This window comes from Ovis aries, chromosome 3 (genome assembly GCF_016772045.2).
Source record: "Ovis aries strain OAR_USU_Benz2616 breed Rambouillet chromosome 3, ARS-UI_Ramb_v3.0, whole genome shotgun sequence".
Classification (NCBI taxonomy): Eukaryota; Metazoa; Chordata; class Mammalia; order Artiodactyla; family Bovidae; genus Ovis; species Ovis aries.
The window spans coordinates 50,834,215-50,856,485 of record NC_056056.1 but is presented as its reverse complement, the minus strand read 5'-3'; the positions used below and the strand labels follow the sequence as shown (position 1 = coordinate 50,856,485).

Below are 22,271 nucleotides of genomic sequence, written 5' to 3'. Positions count from 1 at the left end.
AGAATGAGTTGCCATTTACTTCTCCAGGGGATCCTCCCAACACAGCGATCAAACCCATGTCTCCTGAATTGGCAAACGGATTCCTTACCACTAAGCCACCAGGGAAGCCCTTCATGTGATATGTCAGTTAAAAATGTTACCACAAAGCAAACAAAACAAAGTAGGTTCAGCCCTGAGAGCTACAGTCTGTCCCCTCTGGCCAGTGCAAATAAAAGCGAAAGCAGGGGAAAAAAAAAAAAAGCATCTGGAAGTGCAAAAATGGGCCCAAATAACATGTTAATGTCTTTTTGCTTCAGTTTAACATGGTAATATCTAAACTATTTTTGTTCTTAACGCAATTTCTCTCTCATATACTAGTAAACACTGGAGGGTTACCATGCCCCCTAAGGACTTGAAAATGAGGGATACAAGATCACACTTTGAAGGTTAAATTAAAATTCCACACTTGGATCTAAAGTGAGCCAGGAGCATCATACGATCCCAGCAGGATGTACTTAATTTTATTCCCCTAAATCTCTTAATTCCATGCTCACCAAGCAACCTCCTGAGTTCCACATAAGCCCATCTGCAAGCAGAGAATATGCTGATCATGCTGACAGGACTATTTCTAGCCTGGGTTACAGTCATTTCTGTGGGTAAATCAGTAAAGGACGTCTGGCAATGATTTGGCTTAACCAAAGAGCAACATAAGCTTATTATGCTGTACAGAACATTTCTGCCAAATGTAACCATTCTGTTTCTCACTTTAAACCAACAGAGTGGCATTTTAGGTGTTTCCCCCTGCTCATTCATGAATTTTGATGATCTCTCGGTCCTTTTTCATTCCAGACATTGACCAGATCAGTACTTTTCAAATCTGGATTTCCATATCATCAGGAACGCAATGTATGGTTCCAGGGAATGTGAGAAAGGAACAGTACAGGACATGCTTCTGGAACAATATTTAATAGAAACAGTAAAGAAAGAGACAAAGAGCTTCATTTTTACTAAAAGAAGCACAAATATATTGGGGAAAAATATTATACCCATCATAAAAATAAAATTGAGATTTCTTAAAAACTTGCCACTTGATATGCACACATGAGGCTCAATCACCAGATGCCCAGGGCTGCTTCAGTGACAAAGTTAACAAGCCAATGTTTGGACAGTACATATCATAAAGCACCATATCACATTCCTGTCATCCACTGTTCGGATGGTTGATTGCTTTATTTTTAATGACTATGATTCTCTTTTTCTGGTTCTTACTTCTCTTTCCCATTCTATGATCAATCTGTTTATACCATAGATGAATTCTATTTTGTGTTAATGACAGACTGATTTTGTTTGTTTCTCAGAACATAACCGCTACCCAGTTCAATCAATGAGTAAGGAGTATGCTGCTGCTGCTGCTAAGTCGCTTCAGTCGTGTCCGACTCTGTGCGACCCCATAGATGGCAGCCCACCAGGCTCCCCCATCCCTGGGATTCTCCAGGCAAGAACACTGGAGCGGGTTGCCATTTCTTTCTCCAGTAAGAAGTATAGTAGAAACTAAATTATCAGTAACCACATAAAGTATCTCATAGCTAGACAGTCTGTATGAAAGCTACACTAAATTATGTTGGAAACATTTATATTAGGTTTATTCTCAAAGACTTGGAAGAAAATTTTCATGTTTCGCACCTTCTTCCTTTGGCTCCTGGAATTAGCATGGCAGCTATACTTCAAGCTGGGTTTAGAATGACAAATAGCATTGACCTACCTCCTTACCCAAACTCTTAAATAGCTTACTCTTGCCTCTAGAATAAAGTTCAATGCTCTTAGCATGGCACAGAGCATGATCCATAAAGCATAAAGTAAGCCTCCAGCTTACTACTCAGAGTCTCATCTCTTGCCATACCTTGCCCTCAAAGTGCTATCTGGGAAACCAAAATTCTTTCAGTGTCTTAACCTCACTATTCTCATTCTCATGTCAGGGCCTTGGAAATTCATGCTTCCTCTGCCCTGAACACCTGGTCCCCATTATTTGGTAGTTAACTTCACTCTTCAGATTTCCACCTAGATAGGAAGCCCCTCCCATTCTGCCTTCTGGGTTTGGCTTGCACGCCTCTCAATGTAGGACTTCAGTGGTCAATGCTCTGTGCATGCCTCTCACTGAATTTTCAATATCTCATTATAAAATCTCATTTGGTTCCCATATCCTTTAATGGACTGCAAGTCAACTAGAACACTAATTTGCTGTCTCTGCATCTTTCATCTGATTGATTACTACTTACTCCTTTAGAGCTTTTGGAAGAGGATGCTAATGTCCACCCTTTATCCATTCTTCCTTTGCTTTCTAGCACCCACATTTTAGCTGGATGTCTGGTTATCCAATGCAGAATATATGTCCCAATCTCCTCTGCAACTAAATGTGGCCAGGGGATGGGAGCAGAACACTTATGTGCAATTTTCAATGCATCTCCACAAGGACACTTGTCCTGGATTCTCTGTCCACCCTCTTGATGGCTAGGAAAGGTTAATAGTTTGGAATGAAACTTGGAAGCCACATGTCAAAACTGGTATAAATACCTCACTAAGCCTATAATCCTTAGTCCGCATTGCTGTATATGAGAGAACTGTATGAGAGAACTTCTATGAGATAAAACTGTATCTCTTATTTGAATCAATTGAGAGAATCAACTCTCTGTGGTACAGCAGCCAAGAACATAGAGGTCAATTTAGATGTCATTTCTTCAAGAACACTTCCATGAATCTGTCAACAGACTACAAATTCCATTAAGACTAGATACTCAATTCACATTTGTTTAATGACACATAAATTAATAAATGAATGAATGACTCCAGGAATCTAAAGTTATAGTAAGTTGACTAATGAATATAATTTCAAAAATTCCCAATAAAATAGCAGCATAAGTAATTAAGTAGCATCTGAAAAAAAATAGTGGAAATAATGTATTTAATTATAGAGTATAAGAATGTTTAAGATCAGTATGTCTATTAATGTTATTTTATTGATCAAAGTAGAAGCAAAATACAAACACCATTAGGTTGAAAACTTGGAGCAAAGGGAGAAAGTAATTATCTCATGAAGTAATGTACTCTCTCCACCATCTGCGTAAATTGCAGCATCCTTCCCAGGTGGTGCTAATGGTAATGAATCTGCCTGCACTGCAGGAGACACAGGAAACATGGGTTCAATCCCTCGATGGGAATGGTCCCCTGGAGGAAGACATGGCAACCTACTTCAGTATTCTTGCCTGGAGAAGTCTGTGGACAAAGGAGCCTGGCGGGCTACACTCCATGGAGTCGCACAGGTAGGACATGACTGAAGCAACTTAGCACACACCAGCTCATGAGGAACTGGGCTGGAAAGATATGTTCACGGGGCCCAGAAGAACAAGGAAAGCAGTCAGCTCAATTTAGTCAGTTCAGTTCAATTGCTCAGTCGTGTTTGACTCTTTGCAACCCCATGGACTGCAGCAAGCCAGACCTCCCTGTCCATCACCAACTCCCAGGGTTTCCTCAAACTCTTGTGCAGTGAGTCAATGATGCCATCCAACCATCTCATCCTCTGTCATCCCCTTCTCCTCCTGCCTTCAATTTTTCCCAACATCAGGGTCTTTTGCAGTGAGTTAGTTCTTCGTATCAGGTGGCCAAAATATTGGAGTTTCACTTTCAGCATCAGGCCTTCCAATAAATATTCAGGACGGATTTCTTTTAGGATAGATTGGTTGGATATCCCTGCAGTTCAAGGGACTCTCTAGAGTCTTCTCCAACACCACAGTTCAAAAGCATCAATTCTTTGGCACTCAGCTTTCTTTATAGTCTGACTCTCACATGACTGGAAAAACCATAGCTCTGACTAGACAGACCTTTGTTGACAAAGTAATGTCTCTGCTTTTTAATATGGTATCTTGGTTGGTCATAACTTTTCTTCCAAGGAGCAAGCATCTTTTAATTTCATGGCTGCAGTCATCATTGGCAGTGATTTTGGAGCACAGAAAAATAAAAGTCTCTCACTGTTTCCACTGTTTCCCCATCTATTTGCCATGAAGTGATGGGACCAGATGCCATGATCTTAGTTTTATGAATGCTGAGCTTTAAGCCAACTTTTTCACTCTCTTCTTTCACTTTCATCACGAGGCTCTTTAGTTCTTCTTCACTTTCTGCAATAAGGGTGGTGTTATCTGCATATCTGAGGTTATTGATATTTCTCCCAGCAATCTTGATCCCAGCTTATAATTCATCCAGCCCAGTGTTTCTCATGATGTACTCTGCATATAAGTTAAATAAGTAGGGTAACAATATATAGCTTTGACATACTCCTTTCCCTATTTGGAACCAGTCTGTTGTTCCATGTCCATTTCTAACTTTTGCTTCCTGACCTGCAGACAGATTTCTCAAGAGGCAGGTCATGTGGTCTGGTATCCCTATCTCTTTCAGAATTTTCCACCGTTTATTGTGATCCACACAGTCAAAAGCTTTGGCACAGTCAATAAAGCGGAAATAGATGTTTTTCTGGAACTCTCTTGCTCTTTCGATGATCCAATGGATGTTGGCAAATTGATCTCTGGTTCCTCTGCCTTTTCTAAATCCAGTTTGAACATCTGAAAGTTCAATGTTCACCTACTGTTGAAGCCTGGCTTGGAGAATTTTGAGTATTACTTTGGTAGTGTGTGAGATGAGTGCAACTGTGCAGTAGTTTAAGCATTCTTTGGCATTGCCTTTCTTTGGGATAGGAATGAAAACTGACCTTTTCCAGTCCCGTTGCCACTGCTGAGTCTTCCAAATTTGCTGGCATATTGAGTGCAGTACTTTCACAGCATCATCTTTTAGGATTTGGAATAGCTCAACTGGAATTCCATCACCTCCACTAGCTTTATTAGTAGTAATGTTTCCTAAGGCCCACTTGACTCCACATTCCAGGATGTCTGGCTCTAGGTGAGTGATCACACCATCATGATTATCCGGGTCATGAAGATCTTTTTGTATAGTTCTTCTGTGTATTCTGGACACCTCTTCTTAATATCCTCTGCTTCTGTTAGGTCCATACCATTTCTGTCTTTTATTGTACCCATTTTTACATGAAATGTTCCCTTGGTATCTCTAATTTTCTGGAAGAGTTCTCTAGTCTTTCGCATTCTATTGTTTTCCTCCATTTCTTTGCACTGATCGCTGAGCAAGGCTTTCTTATCTCTCCTTGCTATTCTTTGGAACTCTGCATTCAAATGGATTATCTTTCCTTTTCACCCTTGCCTTTCACTTCTCTTCTATTCACAGCTATTTGTAAGGCCTCCTCAGATAATGATTTTGCCTTTTTGCATTTCCTTTCCTTGGGGATGGTCTTGATCCCTGTCTCCTATACAATGTCAGGAACCTCTGTCCATAGGTCTTCAGACACTCTGTCTAACAGATCTAATCCCTTGAATCTATTTGTACATCCACTGTATAATCATCAGCTCAGGAGGAGGTAAAAAGAAAGCAATGCATTTAAAGAAAACTTGGACAAATCTTCAGTCTCATCTATTGACATAAAGGAAAGGAAACATGTTATCTCCATTTCATGGCAAACAAAGCAGCACCTAGTGGTCAATGCACCACGGACCAAATTCCCTCATGCAATTTAACCAAAATGATTATTGTATTTGTTACACATTCTATTGCTATTTTCATTTCTGGTTTCAAATAATTCAGTAAAGTGCTGTTAACCTTTATGCAAATAACTATCACATCTTACATATAAAAATAATAGCCAGTAATGTTAATAAATGACTCTGTGCTGTATGTCAGATTACTTGGTAAGTACTTTATACGGGTTATCTCTGAAATTTGCTTAAAAACAATCTAGTAGACCCCTATTGTCAGTGTTGATTCATGTTATTTTTTATTTAACTATTGTATACACATGTACGATAAGGAGAACAACAAGGCTATATATTGTCACCCTGTTCAACTTATATACAGAGTACATCATGAGAAATGCCAGGCTGGATGAATCACAAGCTGGAATCAAGATTGCCAGGAGAAATAGCAACAACCTCAGATATGCAGTTGATACTACCCTAAATGGTAGAAAGTGAAAAGAAACTAAAGAGCCTCTAGATGAGGGTGAAAAAGGAGAGTGAACTAGCTGGGTTAAAACTCAACATTCAAAAAACTAAGATTATAAAAACCAGTCCCATGACTTAATGGCAAATAGAAGGGGAAAAAGTAGAAGCAGAGACAGATCTTATTTTCTTGAACTCCAAAATCACTGCAGACAGTGACTGCAGCCACAGATTAAAAAAAAAAAACAAAAACAAAAACAAAACTTGATCCTTGGAACACAAGCTATGACAAACCTTGTTCTTATTGTTCAGTTGTCAAGTCTTGTCCAACTCTTTGTGGCCCCATTGACTGCAGAACACCAGACATCTCTGTCCCTTACTATTTTCCAGAGTTTGCCCAAGTTCATGTCCATTGAATCAGTGATGCCGTCCAACCATCTTATGCTCTGTTGTTCCCTTCTCCTTCTGCCTTCAATCTTTCCTAGCATCAGGGTCTTTTCCAATAACTGAGTTCTTTGCATCAGGTAGACAAAGTATTGAGCTTTAGCTTCAAGTTCAGTCCTGTCATAGAATATTCAGGGTTGATTTCCTTTATTTATTTATTTATTTTGTACTTTATTTTACTTTACAATGATCTCCTTGCTTTCCAACGGACTCTCAAGAGTCTTCTCTAGCACCACAGTTCTAAAGCGTCAATTCTTTAGCAAAGTGATGTCTTTGCTCTTTTTTTTTTTTTTTTTTGGTCTAGGTTGTTATGCTTTCCTGCCAAGAAGCAATCACCTTCTAATTATATGGCTGCAGTCACCATCCACAGTGATTTAAGAGCCCAAGAAGAGCAAATCTGCCACTGCTTCCACATTTCCCCCTTTTATTTGCCATCAAGTGATGGGACTAGAAATCATCTTAGTTTTTAAATTTAATACTGAGTTTTAAGCTGTTTTTTTTCACTCTCTTCCTTCACCCTCATCAAAAGGCTGTTTAGTTCCTCTTTGCTTTCTGCCATTAGAGTAGTATCACCCACACATCTGAGGTTGTTGATATTTCTCCATTCTCAATCCTGAATCAGTCAGTTGTTCCATACAGGGTTCTAACTGTTGCTTCTTGACCCACATATAGGTTTCTCAGGAGACAAGTAAGACAGTCTGGTATCTCTTTAAGAATTTTCCAGTTTGTTATTATCCGCACAAAGGCACAGTGTAGTCAATGAAACAGAGGTACGTGTTTTCTTCTGGAATTGCCTTGCTTTTCACTGGTCCAGCGAATGTTGGCAATTTGATCTCTGGTTTCTCTGCTTTTTCAAAACCAAACTTGAAAATCTGGAAGTTCTCGGTTCATATAATGATAAAGCCTAGCCTGGAGGATTTTGAGTATAACCTTACTAGCATGGGATCCCTTCATGGATCACTGCCTTGTCATGGTGAAGGGGCTTGCATAACTCAATGAAGTTATGAACCATGCTGTTTAAGGCCACCCAAGACGGACAGGTTAGTGGAGAATTCTGACAAAATGTGATCCATTGGAGGAGGAAATGGTGAACCACTCCAGTATAATAGCCATGAGAACTCCATGAACTAAAAGGAGGCCAAAAAATGACAAACCTAGACAGTGTATTAAAAAGCAGAGACATCACTTCACTGACAAATGTCTATATAGTCAGGACAGGGGGAAAAGGGGCTGTGACAGAAGCTGAAATTATTGATGGCATCACTGACTTAATGGACACGAGTTTAGGCAAACTCTGGTCAGGGAACTAAGATCCTGCATGCCACGTGATGCAGCCAAAAAAAAAAAAAAACAATACAAAATGTACACATATATATATATATATATATATATTTTTTTTTTCCCCTACACCAAGACCAAACAAAAAACACAGAAGCACAAACTTTATGAGCTCTGTTTTAAATTATTTAACTCATCTCTGGTATAACTTTACAAAAGCTCAAGTATAATTTCATAACTCATTTACATTGGAACATTTTTAAATGTTTTATTTATGTTATGAGATTTTGTGAGCATTTTATAAACTGTGAAAGTGGCAGCACCTTTTATTCAGGCTTTAACTTTCAGTCTTTGCCAAAAGAAGGGAACCAGATTACTTCAATTCAAATCACTGCAGGTTCAGATTTTTTATGCAAATTCTTCGCTTATATTTAGCCTAAAAAATGTAAAGAAAACTGATTTCACTTGACAAATAGAAAGTAGATGTTAATCCAGAGAAATTCAGTCCTCAAGTTTTTTTGTTCATCTGTACTTATTAGTCTTATTAGTATAAAACAGGAGCAATGCCACTTCCCAGAAACAAATCAAATTTCAAGTATAATTCTGTACTAACAGAGAGCTTCTGTTTTACTTCAAAAATATCTTTTGAACCTCACTAAGGGAGATTTTGAGAATTTTCTCTTATTTTCACAGTCAATACCATTTACCATCTCTAGGACAAGTGGTCCAAATAACAGACATGTATCCAGTGATTACAGGGTCAAGTTAATGTTCCATATTACATTCTATGTTACCTGTATAAATTGGACCTATTCATTTGCATGCAAACCATATGCATATTAATGAATTTTAGTAGAAAATGAAGGTTCAGGGAACTCCCTGCTAAGACAGCACTTCTACTGCAATGGCCCAGGTTCTCCTGGTTGGAGAATTGAGATCCCTCAAGCTGCACAGTATAGCCAAAAAATAATAATAATTTTAAAAATTTAAAAAGAAAAGAAAATGAAAGCTCAGGTCTGTATAATTATGTCCTAAGAGTTACTTTTGTCTGAAGTAATAGGAAAATGGAGGCAAACGATTTTGATAAATGTGTAAAAAGCTGACTCTGTGTGAAAGGGTTAGTTCAAGGTTTCATCTTGGTCAATCATACTGTACTAACAACCTCAGTGGATATTTATGGATAACTCTTTTTGCTTATCTCATTTAACTCTCTTAAAACCCACTGACATCTCTACTGTTACCACTATCACCCTCCTATCACAGTAAAGGAAACAGAGACTTAGAGGGATGACATTAATAGGTACAGAGATGCATGGCTTGGAAGCGGCAGAGCTTGGATTCGAACGCATGTCAGTGTGATGCCAAAATCTGTACATTTAATAGCTATGCTAATGCAGTCTAGTTGGAGGTCCCTTTATTTAACAAAATGGAAGGCTTTACAAAAAGTAGGATATCTTCAGAAAGAAATGCCTTCAAGGACTGCATTTTGGAGCAGGGGGCAGGAAAAAAACAATACCATACAAAAAACTGAGAGAAAAGTGTTAGAAGTGATGATACAAAAAATGTACTCTTAAAATTTTCTAGTTAACTTCCCATCTCCTATTGCTGTCCTAAAATTCTGCGGAGCTGAAGCTCCCAGTTCTGCACTGCAGCAGCCATTCAGAATAGGTGATGAATGTAATTACATGAGCAAAGCTTCACCTGATCAAAAGTCACTTTCCCTCTTTCCAGGATTTTACAAGGATCCCCTGGAGATAGCAGCAATAATACTTCATATTTACATTGACTTTTCACATTAATGGAAATACCTTTAGACGAAACACATCAAGAATGTCCTAATACTAAGTTTTCCCAAAACTCCTCTGAATCAATAACACATATTTGATGAAATTCTGTATCTGTGGCATGCATGTGTACTTGCTAAGTCACTGAGTAGTGTCCAATGCTGTGTGACCCTGTGGACTATAGCCTGCCAGGCTCCTCTCTGTCCATAGGATTCTCCAGGCAAGAATACTGGAGTGGGTTGTTAATGCCTTCTCCACGTGATATTCCTAACTCAGGGATCAAACTGACATCTGATAGGTCTCCTGCATTGGCAGGCAGGTTCTTCACCACTAGTGCCACCTGGGAAGCCCCATTGCTGGCATGTGAAAGTGAAAGTCGCTCAGTCGTATCCGACTCTTTGCAATCCCATAAACTGTAGCCTACCAGGCTCCTCTGTCCATGGCAAGAATACTGGAGTGGGTTGCCATATCCTCCTCCAGGAGATCTTCCCAATTTAGGGATCGAACCCAGGTGTCCTGCAATGCAGGCAGGTTCTTTACCATCTGAGCCACCAGGGAAGCCCATGAATACTGGACTGGGTAGCCTATCCCTTCTCCAGGGGATCTTCCTGACCAAGGAAGAGAACCAGGGTCTCCTGTATTGCATGCAGATTATTTACCAACTGAGCTATCAGGGAAGCCCCATCACTGGCATCCGTGATGCCTAATGGTGTTCCTGGTTCTGTAAGACTTCAGCAGTCTCCTCCAATGAAAACTAGATAATTTTTTTTAAGGCTCCAGAGACAAGGTCCTAACCTCCCAGTAGCTCCCAGGATGATACACTGAATGACAAGTCATCACTATATGCACACAATCCATTTTTTCTGTCTTTAAAAAAATTCTTTTTTTGGTTAACTTCTGTGAACCCTTTTCCATGGGGGAAATCAGATAAAAAATGCAAGTACATCAGTAAGACTGTCCCCTCCCCTTCTGTGAGTCCACTGGCAGAGCAGGAGCATGTACAATACAAAGTGTCCTTTGTTGATTGGCCTCAAACTAAAAATAACATTCAAATACCCTATGCCTTCAGTATAAAGGAATTAGCTGGATCCAAAATGTAAATATTTATGAAAAGAAAGAGATCCTAAGGGAAGATGAATCTCTAAATACCTGAGACTTTGTTTTCTTCATTTGCTGCCTAGTTTAAAACACCACCAAAACCAAGAACTTTCATGGTAAAAGTTGCTGCCAAGTGTCAGTGAGAATGAGTCAAAAATAAGAATAATCCTTTCCCAATTTGTTATAAAACATTTTTGGTTGCTCAAGGTTGGGGCAACAGGGATAAATTAGGAATTTGGTATTAACACGTGCTGCTTGTGGGCTCAGTTGCTTCGGCTGGGTCTCTTTGCAACCCTATGAACTGCAGACTGCCGGGCTCCTGTCTCCTATGTCTCCTGCATTGGCAGGAAAATTCTTTACCACTAGCGCCACCTGGGAAGCATATACACTACTGTATATAAAACAGATGGACAACAAGGATCTACTATATGGCACAGGGAGCTCTACTCAATATTCTGTGATAACTTATAAGGTAAAAGAATCTGAAAAAAAAAGATATATATGTATGTATAACTGAATCACTTGGCTGTACACCTAAAACTAACACAACATTGTAAATCAACTATGTGCTGTGTGCTTAGTCACTCAGTCATGTCTGATTCTTTGCAACCCCGTGGACTGCAGCCTACCAGGCTCCTCTGTCCATGGCAAGAATACTGGAGTGGGTTGCCATCCTCCTTCAGGGGACCTTCCCAACCCAGGGATTGAACCCAGGTGTCCTGAAATGCAGGCAGATTCTTTACCATCTGAGCCACCAGGGAAGCCCATGAATACTGGACTGGGTAGCCTATCTCTTCTCCAGTGGATCTTCCTGACCCAGGAATCAAACCAGGGTCTGTTGCATTACAGGCAGATTCTTTACCATTTTAGCCACCAGTTCAGTTCAGTTCAGTCACTCAGTCGTGTCCGACTCTTTAAACCCTGTGAACCGCAGGACGCCAGGCCTCCCTGTCCATCACCAACTCCTGGAGTTCACTTAGACTCATGTCCATCGAGTCAGTGATGCCATCCAGCCATCTCATCCTCTGTCATCCCCTTCTCCTCCTGTCCCCAATCCCTCCCAGCATCAGAGTCTTTTCCAATGAGTCAACCCTTCCCATGAGGTGGCCAAAGTACTGGAGTTTCAGCTTTAGCATCATTTCTTCCAAAGAAATCCCAGGGTTGATCTCCTTCAGAATGGACTGGTTGGATCTCCTTGTAGTCCAAGGGACTCTCAAGAGTCTTCTCCAACACCACAGTTCAAACGCATCAATTCTTCGGCGCTCAGCCTTCTTCACAGTCCAACTCTCACATCCATACATGACCACAGGAAAAACAATAGCCTTGATTGGAAGGACTTTAGTTGGCAAAGTAATGTCTCTGCTTTTGAATATGCTATCTAGATTGGTCATAACTTTCCTTCCAAGGAGTAAGTGTCTTTTAATTTCATGGCTGCAGTCACCATCTGCAGTGATTTTGGAGCCCAAAAAAAATAAAGTCTGACACTGTTTGCACTGTTTCCCCATCTATTTGCCATGAAGTGGTGGAACCAGATGCCATGATCTTCGTTTTTTGAATGTTGAGCTTTAAGCCAACTTTTTCACTCTCCTCTTTCACTTTCATCAAGAGGCTTTATAGTTCTTCTTCACTTTCTGCCATAAGGGTGGTGTCATCTGCATATGAGGTTATTGATACATCTCCCAGCAATCTTGATTCCAGCTTGTGTTTCTCCCAGTTCAGCATTTCTCATGATGTACTCTGCATAGAAGTTAAATAATCAGGGTGACAATATACAGCCTTGACATACTCCTTTTCCTATTTGGAACCAGTCTGTTGTTCCATATCCAGTTCTAACTGTTGCTTCCTGGCCTGCATACAGATTTCTCAAGGGGCAGGTCAGGTGGTCTGGTATTCCCATCTCTTTCAGAATTTTCCACAGTTTATTGTGATCCACACAGTCAAAGGCTTTGGCATAGTCAATAAAGCAGAAATAGATGTTTTTCTGGAACTCTCTTGCTTTTCCATGATCCAGCAGATGTTAGCCACCAGGGAAGCCCCAATTATACTTTGATTTTTTTTTAAATCTAAATAAATTAAAGAAACACTTCTCCTCAAATGAAACCTGGAGGACCCTTCAACTTCTAACCATTAGCACAAGTAGAGCCTAATCCAGATGCAAAAACTGCAAAGTGTTCCAGGAGGGCCTCTTGGAGATGATCCTTGTGTTCTGAAAGGGAAAAGGGTAAGGACAGAGGGAACCACTCTTCTCACTGTGTCACTTGAATGAGAAGAGGTTAAACATTCCAATGCCTCCTCCCCTCCATACCCGTCAAAGGGGATTTGTGGCACATTGGGCTTCTCATGTAGCACTAATGGTAAAGAATCCGCCTGTCAAAGCAGGAGATACAGGTTCCATCCCTGGGTCAGGAAGATCCCTGGAGAATGGAATGGCACCCGACTCCAGTATTCTTGCCTGGAGAATCCCCACAGACAGAGGAGCCTGGAGGGCTACAGTCTGTGGGGTCGTAAAGAGTCCCATATGACTGAGCACAGCATGCAACACAGTAAAGCAGGAGGAAGAGGTTATAGGATGTTTAAAGAATAAAAGCACCAGAAAAATCAGAAGACATTAAGGAAGCAAATATCTAGACTGGCCTGGGAAGTACTGACACCAAAACAAAACCCTCTAGCAGGCAGAGCACAAGTGGGGCTGACCGAGGACCCCAGGGCAGGAAAGGGCCTCTGGTGGGGTGAGGTTCACAGCTGCACATAAAGAACAAGAAGAAAAAGATGGACAGAGGCCTCAGAGCAGGATATCCTTTATTTTGTCTTCAAACATGAATTTCATTGTATTTTTTTTCAGATTGGAAAGGAAAGATTTAAACTCTATTTGCAGATATCATCTTACAGATTGAAAATCCAAGGAATCCACTTTTGTTTTTTGCATATTTGATAAACCCATTTCATTTATTTACTTGTTTTTACATTCATTTTTAATATTCTTTTCCATTATGGGTTATCATAGGCTATTGCATACAGTTTTCTGTGCTATACAGGACCTTGTTGTTTATCCATTCTGTATATAAAAGCTTACATCTGTTAACCCCAAGCTCCCGCTCCATCCCTCCCACAACATGATCCCCCTTGGAAACCATCAGTCTGTTCGCTATGTCCATGACTCTGTCTCTGTTTCACAAAGAGGTTCATCTGTGTGCACCTTTACGTTCACAGCAGCGCTGTTCACAATAGCCAAGACATGGAAACAATTTAAATGTCCCTCAACAGATGAACAGATAAAGAAGATGAATGAAGCAGGACAACTTTAATGACCGCCAGTGCAGACAGGTGAGTTATCACAAGTCTTCCAGGGAAATGGCTTAGGGACGTAGTGGGGAAAAGGGGTGGAGTGAGGAGCAATGTGGGACCCCAGCTCACCCAGTTGGGGGCTTTATTATTAATATACACCTTGAATTCTCTCTCTCAGGCTGTTACCACCTGAGTACTCATCTGAAAAAAAAAATTCATTCTGTTCATTCAAAATATTTTCTAGATGTAAAACCAATCACTTAAAGAAAGTTAAACTATATTGTAAATACCCCAGGGAAACAGTTTTAAAGTAAATGACAATAAAAGCACTAGGATGCAAAGAAAGTTCTATTTTATAATGTGGATAATCAACTTCAAATTATCTATTTTGTAAATATGCATTCTGGGGTTTTAATTTTCTATAAAGTAGGCCACACAGAAATAGCTTAATTTATACACATATACACAACTGAATATAAACAAAAACCTGAACAGCAGAGGGAGCCATGAAGGCAGTGGTCGCAGAAGCAGCTGTCTATAGAATCAGAAAGTGCTGGGGGATATCTGGAGATTTTAGTGAGCTGGGCATTGTGTCTGGACGATGTTGTCGTTAAGAAAGAGGCTTTCACACTGATAGTGAAGGAGAGAGCAAGTGTATATTTTCAAGAGGACTCAAAGTTCTAAGAAAAATATGAAGTTTAGAAAGTTGGGAAAACCACCCCCAAGAAAACCAAAGCTACAATTCTGCTTTTAAAGATGCAAATAACCCAGGAGGTGAATGTCGATGACTCGCAACAGGCACAGTCAGACAGTGAAGGGTCTGCAGCTTGAGCAAAGTGGACACGGGAACATGAGGGTTTGGTGACTTATTCTATCACTGAGAAAAAGCTTTAATTCTTACGAGGGAAAAACTACAGGGATGGAGGCTTTTTCCCTTCAGGTGTGATAATGCCTGAATTTGGGCCATTAAACTTGGGCAGTTCATCGGCTGGAATTGTCTCATAACCAGGTTATCCAGGGCAGAGATCTGGGCATAACGTAGCAGATTCTGAAGATAATTCGGCCTTCTCTCTGTAATTTGCTTTCTGTAGACAGTTTCCCTCCCAGATACTCAAGAACCATCACAACAATTACCACTAAAATAAAAATAAAAACAAGCTGCTATTTTCTATGAATTTACTATGAGCCAAGCACTGGGTCAAGCTTTTTGTTGTTGTTTTAAAATTTTTTATCTATTCTTCAGTGAGCTGCTACAAATCTTAACTGCCTTTCTTGAGGACAGGAAGCCCATGTTCGATATGTCCAAAAAGTGTGCTTATTTAGCAGTACTTTGTCTTTTTCCACAGCCTTCTACAGCATTCACAGGCCTCTGAATTCTTTTCTGTCAAACAAACCTTTTATTTTTATTTTAATTTTTAACTGAAGATAATTAGTTTATGTTCATGGCAAATAGATGGGGAAACAGTGGAAACAGTGGCTGACTTTATTTGGGGGGGGGCTCCAAAATCACTGTAGAATCACTCCAAAATCACTGTCAATATCACTGGCCTATGATATTGTGATGGTTTCTGCTATACATCAACATGAAATGGCCATAGTTATACATATGTCCCCTCCCTCCTGAATCTCCCTCCTATCACTCTCCCCATCCTATCCCTCTAGGTTGTCACAAAGCACCGGCTTTGGTTTTGCTGTGTCATATAGCAAATTCCCATTGGCTATCTATTTTACATATGGTCATGTATATGTTTCAATGCTACTCTCTCAAATCATCCCACCCTCTCCTTCCCCACTGTGTCCAAAAGTCTGTTCTTCATGTCTGCATCTCCTTTGCTTCCCCACAAGTAGTATCATCAGTACTACCTTTCTAGATTCCATATATATGTTAATATAGGATATTTGTCTTTCTCTTTCTTACTTCAATCTGTGTAATAGACTCTAAGTTCATCCACCTCATTAGAGCTGACTCAAATAGATTCCTTTTTATAGCTGAGTCATATTCCATTGCATATATGTACCACAACTTCTTTATCCATTCATCTGTTGATATACATCTAGGTTGCTTCCATGTATGAGCTATTGTAAATAGTGCTGCAAAGAACATTGGGGCACATGTGACTTTTTCAAGTTTGGTTTCCTCAAGGTATATGCTTAGTAGTGGGATTGCTAGGTCATATTGTATAGAAACACAAAAGACCCCAAAGAACCAAAGCAATCTGGAGAAAGAAGAATGAAGCTGGAGTAATCAATGTTCCTGACTTCAGACTATACTACAAAGCTACAGTCATCAAGACAGTATGATATTGGCACAAACACACTCTTTATATTTAATTTCTAGAAATTAATGTTACTCTTATCTCCTCTAGTCCATTCTTTAAAGTATTATTATGGTGGTTGGATAATCACATGGCACAAATATTTGGAAAGAAGATCTATATAGGGTGAAGGGTTTGGCTGATTGATGCACAAAGTTCTACAAACCCTAAGCTGGATGATTTTATCAAGAGCTTTGAGAAGGAAGCTCAAAGTTCTGAGAGCTTACACATTAGGACAAAAGGGCTGAGAGTATTTAAATAATTTTCTCAAAGACCACAGGGCACTTAGTGATGTTGTAAGGTAAGGTGAAGTCACTCAGTTGTGTCCAACTCTTTGCAACCCCGTGGACTGTAGCCTACCAGGCTCCTCCGTCCATGGGATTCTCCAGGCAAGAATACTGGAGTGGGTTGCCATTTCCTTCTCCAGGGGATCTTCCCGACCTGGGGATCGAACCCAGGTCTCCCGCATTGGAGGCAGATGCTTTAACCTCTGAGCCACCAGGGAAGCCCAGTGATGTTGTAGGACAGTATTTAGAATATTAACATGTATATGTGTGTGTGCATTATTACCACTCTTTATTTTACCTATTTCCTCTTCCCCATTTGGAACACCTAAGCCATTTGGACTTGTTGCTTAAGATTAGGGAAGCTTTAGTGGAAAAAAAAAAAAAAAAAAGAGGGGAAAAAAGAGCCTCAGGAGAGGACTCACTCAGCAAACAGATAGCAGATTTGGCAGATTACCTGAAGACGAACTAGGTTATCTGTCATAAGGCAGATTCTTTACTGACTGAGCTACTAGGGAAGCCCATCACAAGTTTAACCATCCCCTACACAGGATTCTACAATCCGGAAGAAGGTGGATTGTCTGAAGAGGAAGCAGAAGATATTTAGGCAGTCACAGGCCCCTGAGGAAAGAGACCCTGGACCTCGACCCCATGCCTCAGATAATCCTTGAATAAATAATCATATACTTTATTATCAAAGCGACACTATAGATAACTACCTAAAAACAGGTGAAAACTCAGACTGTACTGGGAAAACCTCACAGAGGATTACCCTACCTCTGAGGATGAGAAGGTAATAGAACCTCCCACAAAAGGCAGAAAGAACCTGTGCTCTTTTCTCAGCAAAGCCATAGGGACACAAAAAATCCTTAAGAATCAGTGAGTCTAGGTAGCTGATGTATTTATAAGGCTTTTCAGAATTCCTTGCATCTCAGAATGAATCCTTTCCACCAAATAGTGGCTTTCAGTTTTCTGTTTTATAGTTTATAATTGCTATTTATTTGTATTTTATAGTGTAGCTTTTCCTCAAGCATCTGCTAAGTCTTGATTGTATGCTCATATTTATAGCTAAATCCTCTTTTGAACTGCATGCTGTATCTGTTCTTGGGGCAAAGACCCACACTGGCATCTGGACAGAACATTCAGTGGTGGTGGGGAAGCAACACAACTTTTCCCCTGATCCTGGATATATCCTATTCGCCTAGGCTGTGTCCAGCCACCCTGTGACCCATTTACTCCCTCAAGTCAAAATCCCCGACTTGCTGTTCTCAACTAGATTCAGAAATCACAGTTGATACTAGACCCCAGGGAGGGGCATGAGATCTCAAGAATGAACTGAGCAGCATCTCATCACCCCTGGCCTAGGCCAATCACCCTTGTTCTCAGTTTCACCCACTCCTGACTGTTAATTTAGACTGTATACATGTGCTTCATCAGGAGGCACCCACAGAACTCACGAGCTATAATTCCTTCTTCAATCAGTCTTGTCTTATATGAATTCTTCATTATTCTTATTCCACGAAAAGTTTCCAAACATGCTTTTGAGCTCAGCTATTTAATTATCTGTTATTTATTTAGTTAAGTATCTTTTCGATCATCTCCTGGATATTGATGGAAGAGAGGGAGACTACACCATGTAGCAGTAATTGTGAAATTACACATATTACAGCATGTAGCTGTAACTGTGAAATGAAAGCCAAGGGCCAACTCAGCAGGGACCTGAGTGTTCTGAGAGCTAGAGACCAGCTAGTCAATGGGCTTCTCTCAGAGTGTGGTGGGGGCTTATGTACAGATGACCCCTGGGGGTTACATAACAAACCCAGTATCCAGACATTACACTATATTAACCTCACTCCCGAACTTAGGTCCAGTAGAACATAGGAGCAACCTAGAAATTGACTGAGAATGCATTTCTTCCTCCCCACAGAATAAGGGCTCAAAATAGAAGTTAAATTTATCATAAAAAAAATGGTTGCATTATTTACATCCTTGTAAAGGTAGCGGACAGAGAAGGCAATGACACCCCACTCCAGTACTCTTGCCTGGGAAATCCCAAGGGTGGAGGAGCCTGGTAGGCTACAGTCCATGGAGTCGCTAAGAGTCAGACCCGACTGAGCGACTTCACTTTCACTTTTCACTTTCATGCATTGGAGAAGGAAATGGCAACCCATTCCAGTGTTCTTGCCTGGAGAATCCCAGGGACAGAGGAGCCTGGTGGGCTTCCGTCTATGGGGTCGCACAGAGTCGGACACGACTGACGCGACTTAGCAGCAGCAGCAGCAAAGGTAGTGGAATCAGAAATATTCATTAATGCATTCATCCTAGAAATTTTTATAATTTTATTTGCCAAACACTGTTCTAGATCCTAAAGACAGCACAATGAAACTGATAATACATCCATGTCTCCTGACTTCCACTCAGTTTCTTTACTAATGAACTCTCAGTTGTCTTTCATAAAGATAAATAAGAAATATTTAATGCTTAAAAATAATTTGAAAATAAAGTTGTACCTAGTTAAAGTTGTATTTTACCTATATGTTTCAGCAGATAAAACTACATATTTGTTTTTTATAAGATGTGAAGTAATGATATAATTCCTAAGTTCCAAACAGCTCTTTCAAATCATAAACATAATATGTATTTCCTTAATAGAAAATTAAATGCCTTATTTCAACTTTATCCCGATACTTTCTCTACTCTTTTGAAAATAAACCTGTCTTTTTAATATTCCAAGAAAAAATAATGCATTTTCCACAGCCATAAAATTAGACACTATTGGTTTTTTACAGTTTGAATCAATACCAATTATACCCCTGCGGGTCTGGTCTCTTCTTTATGATAGTGGCTTCTATTCAAGTACCAGGTAACTATTTCTCCCATTTTCTTCAGCTAAAAGTAAATTGTGAAGAAATCGATTCCATTTTGGATACTTATATTCATGATATTTATTGTATTCTCACATTTTACATCACAGAATATGTGCTCATTATTGTGGCTAAACCAAAAGATATACAGCTAGAAACAATTCACTAATAATATTCTATCTCAGCTTGTTACTGTTTAAATATACAACTATAGATGCTACCAAGATAATTAAAATTAAGAAAGCTAATGTCAATATATTTTGTTAACAAGTAGAATTATCCAATATAGCCTTAGTAAAAAGTATCTAATAAATCTGTCCTGTGGTAATTCTAGATGGAATTTAAATCCAACTGACAATAACATATAGAAACTTTAGAAAACATCTCAGAACCAAGAGCTTTTAGAGACTAAGGATTTTTCTTGAATATCAGTTGAGGTTGCCAATAATAAAAAAGTTAAAGTAAAAACAGTTTTGTGTACTTAACAAGTATTTTGTTGGCATTAATCAACTTCAAGTCTTCTCTATTTCCTATATATATAATTTTAAATATTCATCTGTCATATATATTTATATGTTTGATACATATTTATGTATATTTCATATATATATTTCATCTGTCCTATTAAAAGTAAATAGGAGACCATGAGATCATGATCAAGTCAGAAATGCAGAAAACCAGAGGCTGGAGAATCCAGAGAACATTTTAAACAAGTTCTCTGTTTATCTAGTATGCTGTTTTCACTGTTATAATGATTTACTACGGGGTCATCATGACACTTAGCAATTTCTTATCCATTCTTTTCTATCCTGTGAGTACATATTTGAAGAATGGCACATTCTTGGACTAGACAACAGCAGACAAGGCAAATAGCATGATGAACATAAATTAAAGTTGCAGAGGTGGCACCAAGCAGTGAAGACAGAGGATGAGAGGGCTCTGGAATACAGTCTGTGTTTCTCCTTAAAATTAACTGTTGCATCTCCAACAAACCAAATTCTCCAAACCTGCTTAATATTTACTTCCTTCAAGAAGCTTTCTCCAAACAGAGCACTGACATTTCTAACAACTATGTGGAAGTCAAGGTGTTGTATTCGTTTGAATATTACAGATAGTCCTTGACTTATGATGGTCACCTTATCATAATGGTGTAAAAGTGATATACATTCAGTAGAAACTGTACTTCAAATTTTGAAATTTGATCTTTTCTCAGGTGAGCAATATGTGGTTCAGTGCTCTCCTGATGCTAGGCAACTGCAGCCGTAGTTCCCATTCAGCCCCAAATCGTAAGAACACAAGAGAAAACAACCCATTCACACACAACCATTCTGTTTTCCACTTTCAGTACAGTATTCAGAATTATATGAGATACTCCACACTTTATTACAAAAGAAGCTTTGTCTTAGATGGTTTCTTGCCCACCTATAGGCTAACATAAGTATTCTGAACACATGTAAGGTAGGCTTGGCTAAGCTATACTATTTTATAGGTTAGGTGTACTCAGTGCATTTTTGATGTACAGTATGTTTGATACAAAACTCCACTGTAGGTTGAGGAAGATCTGTACCATTCATCAGAGTGCAATTCAAGAGCCATATGTATTAGATCACACAGGGTAAGTTTAAAAACACAGATTATCAGGTATCACCCCAGATGTTCCAAATCTGAAACTCAAGAAATGGTGCCCTGCAACCTGCATTTAAATGAGCTTCCCAACTAACAACCTTATATACTAAAGTTTAAGAACCACTGTCCCAGAGCTTCCAACACAGGTCAGTAAACAGTGATTGAATTAGGATTTGGGGCCATGGAAGAGAAGAATACATTCAGAAGGGTAAATATAAACATAAACTTAGATTGTGCCTTATTAGGAAATGAAACACCCAACATACACGGGGGATGCCTAAGGGAACAGAGAAAGTACATATATAAAAATCAAAGTGATCACAAGGACACTAAGAAACACTGTAGAAGTAATCAGATATTCAAAGAAATGTTGAAAGACACCCATGCAGAAATCATTAGGATAAAAGATGAGTGTTTTCTATTTTGAAAGGCAAACAGCCATTCCTTTATTTTTACAAACTCACAAAAAGTCTGCCTAAAAATGCTAAAAAAGATGACTGAAGAAAAGGTTTTCTTACTTTGCATTCACAAAGGAAACCAATCAAAATAGTTCTTTCTAGGCAAGATCAACTTTTAAAGAAGAAAATCATTAGATTATTTCTCCCTGACATCCTTTATGTTTTTCTAGTAAAAAACTATATATATTTAAGGCATACAACATGATGTTTGGGTATACATATACAAATATCTATATAATGATTATCACAGTCAAGCTAATCAAATTAACGCATCTATCATCCCATATGGGACTTCTCAGGTGGTTCAGTGGTAAAGAATCCACCTGCCAAGTAGGCCACACAGGTTCAATCTTTGAGTCTGGAAAAAACCCTAGAGAAGGAAATGGAAACGCACTCCAGTATTCTTGCCTAGGAAAACAGAGGAGCCTGCTGGGCTACGCTCCATGGGGCCACAAAAGAGTGGGACACGACTTACTGACTAAACAACAAAATTGTCCCATATAGGTACTTTGTGTGTGTGTGTGTGTGTGTGTGTGTGCACATTTGTGTACTGAGAGCACCTGAAATTTACTCTTTTTGCAAATTTCCAGTATAAACTACAACATTTTTAAATATAACCATCATGCTCTTCATTTAATGTTTAGAACTTATTCATCCAACATAACTGCAACTTTGTGCCCTTCTGTCAGTCAGTCAGTTCAGTTACTCAGTCGTGTCCGACTCTTTGCGACCCCATGAATCTCATCACGCCAGGCCTTCCTGTCCATTACCAACTCCCAGAGTTCACTCAGACTCACGTCCATTGA

The 22,271-nt window shown here is 39.4% G+C and overlaps 1 protein-coding gene and 1 non-coding gene across 5 annotated transcripts in view; both read right to left on the bottom strand.

The window, feature by feature from the left end:
- The window catches only part of CTNNA2 (catenin alpha 2), a 1,404,594-nt gene that overhangs the window by 1,162,520 nt on the left and 219,803 nt on the right, over positions 1-22,271 (bottom strand). The window lies entirely within an intron of this gene.
- Positions 16,667-16,738, bottom strand: TRNAW-CCA (transfer RNA tryptophan (anticodon CCA)). The gene has a single exon. It is a non-coding gene; the product is annotated as a tRNA-Trp (tRNA).